Genomic DNA, 3,720 nt, shown 5'->3' with positions numbered 1-3,720 from the left:
TCATGTAAGGGACCACAAGTAGTTAGTAATGATGTAATGGGCCCATGGTATTAGTTTGATGGTATGAGGGAACCATGGTAATGATCCATGGTATTGTATATATGAGGCCTATATCGAGGCTAGATACTCCACATGGAGGGATGTGAAGGATTATTGTATGAACAGGAATATGGCTTGTGGAGTGTTCTCCTTCCTTAAGGAGTGAATGTATGGTGTTTCCCTACCTTAAGGGTTTGATCAATAAAGAAGCATTTCTATCCATATTTCGATCTTATTATTCTTGGGTTATTTTCTATTCTCATATATTTTTGGGTTAGATCTATAACAAATTTTATCGTCTGTCCACAAAACATTAAAGAAAATTTTGATATTTTAGGAGAAAAACGGAGATACAATAGGATTTAGTGGGGGTAGAGAGCCAAATTTAGGTCTCGGACTCTGACTAGTGCATATTTGGAAGAGTATGGAAAATGCCTAAGTTCAACGACAGACACACAGAGAAAGGCCACAAGAAAATAATGGCCTAAATTGAAGAAGGGTAGGAGAATGCCCACACTAATACCATGTTGAACACAAACAAAAATGGAGACAATATATGAAGGAATAAGCGTTAATTGCATTAATTATTCACAATGATATAAATTTATACATTTTAAATGATCGTTGGTTTCATCTTCCAAGGTCTCTTGGACTCCAATGACTATTCAAATTCCACACCATAACCCATAGCAGATTAGGTGTTTAACACTCTTGGACTATGGTGGTGAAAATAGGAAGGTCAACTTTCAAGTGGCATAACATTCACATATGGACTTCAATTGATGTGATTCTTGCATTGTTGGAAGGGTCTCTATGTTTAGAATAGGAAAAAAAGAATGTGGTGCTAAAGCGACAAATGTTTACCCCCAAAAGATGTCGTTTGATGCCGCAAAACGCTCCAGAAAGGTATATGACCCCAATTTTCCAAACTAGGTCCTAGTGGTAAAAATGGTCCTCAGAGTTAATGCCTCCACATTTTCCACTCTTAAAGCATTGAGATGGATAAAAAAAAATATAATGATCTAATCTAGATCAATTGCAATCACAGGAGGATAATATATCCCTACGGAAATAATGGTAATGGTGAACATGTGGGATATAGGAAGGGATCACAGTCTATGGGGGGAGGATTTTATGGGCTTCAACTTATATATATATATATATATATATATATATATATATATATATATATATATATCAATTGTTAGGCATAATAGTATCATGGATTTAGTGTTAGGTCAACCGCATTTCAATATTATTCTATTTTTGGTAGGAAGGAGAGGATGTGAATGGGCTAGCATGGCTATTCCTGTTGAGAGATTAAATTTGGAAGATTAAATCCCTTAATATTAATTATCAAAACGGAGCTCGTAAACATGAGTTTCCTTGCGCTTTCTTCATTCAGGTTTAAATTAGAGTTTTAACACTTCCTGATCATGATTCGTGGAGTAATATACACACTAATGTTTACAAACAATTAGTTGTCAAAAGCAGACCCAACAATCAAATTCAATCTATAGATTTCAAAATCTTTTACAAACCCTAGCATTCAAATCTCAACTCAACAAATGACTGAGCTATGAATCTCAAGTGGTAAAATGGAATTCTTCTCCCACAAAAATTTACTCAATCAAATCCCTAAATGCTAGTACCAAACTTTCTAATAGTTTATTCATCACTCAGCAAGAAATCTATAATGATCGTGATTCAATCCTTAAGTAGACAAACAAAATGGTACTAATAACCATTCAATCCTTAAACAATCTATACAAACAACAATTCACTCCTACAGTAACTAAGCAGTCTATAGAAATTCAATTCTTAAGCAAACAAGCAATCTATATTGATAGCAACTCAATCAAACAATCGATCTGTACCTAATGGTTGGTTATCCTCTTAACAAAGATTTGAAAGTTAAGTACTAATCTGGAGAAATCACTCTATTTTATTCTATCACTTGCTAATTTATCATTATACTTGCAATTAAGTAATCTACAAGTCTCAATTTGATGAAAACAGTTCAAACCCTTAGCCTATTCGACACCTAGAAATTCAACCAAACAACCCTTAAGAAACTATACTCTAAACTCTTTTGTAGTCACACCAACCCTTACTAGTAAATGGCCTCATTTGGAGCCAAAGTACTACTGCTTGAAACCTAATTGATATTTGACTCCTGAAAACTTGAATCAACCACCTCACAAAGTAGAGGAAATCATTTATCTATTCAAATAATAAAATTAATCTTCACACTAAAAACAGAGAAATCATGTATCTATTAAACTTAATGAAATCATAGTTATCAACTAATCATCGAAAGCACTCATGGGTATGCTATGTTCAATCCATGTGATCCACTCCGCAATCCTAGAGTCTATTCATCAAATGAAACAGAGCTAATTGGTAATAAACCATCGAATATTCATGAAAGCGATCTTCAATCTAAACAACTTGAAACTAGACCGAAAATGATCAACGAGAGTTCTATTATGGGGAATTGCTTGTAAAATAATTTAAATAAAAAGTCAATCCATTCCAGTTCCTGAGGGAACGCAGAGCAGTTTGATAGCCAAACAAATCTCGTTCTTAATTAGTTCGAATTCACCGAATAGAGTTAACTTATCAAAACAATCACAATATTCTCAATGTATAGATAATCCATTTCACTCATTAGGTGATCATATGGCATTTCTTGGCTGATTACAACTCAATATGATAGCAAGCATGCTCTGTTCTGAAATCAAAACAAGGTTCGCACAAAATTCAACTGTGAATTATGGAAACGAATGAATGAAAGAACATTAATGCATCTACACTCTTTTAAACAATCAAATGAATGCAATTCACATACAGTCAAGCCAAACCAATTCATAATGCAAGTAAAACTAATTGTGACTAATCACACAGTGGTTCTATCTGCAATAGACAAAGCAAACACAGATGGGTGGGCCCTGACCATAGCTGGGATCTAGATAAACTTACAGTAAAGAAGAAATCTCAAACTCAATCAATCGACTATTCTCATCAATCCATCAACACTTACTCTCAAACTCAGAGCAGAACCATTTCAATATTATTAAATATGAGTTATACAATTCAAAGAAAAGTACTTCACAATTTTTAACACTACCTTGACATATTACATCCCCTGCCTTTTATAGGCATTTAATTACAGTTAAACACTGAACTAAAAATGGTAATTTATAACAGTCTTAACAAGTCGACTTCTCCAGAGAAAATAGGTTCAAACAACTGCCCCGAATTGGTCCAACAACTTGTAACCAATTCCCAAACTTGGTGTATGCTGCAACCAGAGAAAATAGAACAAAGATCTTGGGATCAAATGCATTCATTGCAAGGTTGGTGACATCTCATCATCTAGAAGTGCATGACTTCTTATCCATTGCACTGTTTGAGTACCGAATCTGAATATAACTTTTGAGTACAGTAGTAAGGAGCCAAGGTACACTAGTTGCTTCTTTCCATTATCCTCCTACACATCTTGCTGAGAATTCTACACTTGATCATAATAATTAGTTAGTTTTAGGAATCATCTACTTATATCTGCTTAAATCCACTAACAAACAGCCAAATGGAACCATAAAACGATTTACCTCAAATAGGGATTGGGATCATGATAGGGTAGCAAAATAGAAAGGAAATAGGTTCCATAATGTCAAA

Source organism: Pinus tabuliformis, chromosome 7 (genome assembly GCF_031772625.1).
Source record: "Pinus tabuliformis cultivar Carrire ecotype Pingquan chromosome 7, CPIR1, whole genome shotgun sequence".
Lineage (NCBI taxonomy): Eukaryota > Viridiplantae > Streptophyta > Pinopsida > Pinales > Pinaceae > Pinus > Pinus tabuliformis.
This window is presented reverse-complemented; position numbering follows the sequence as displayed.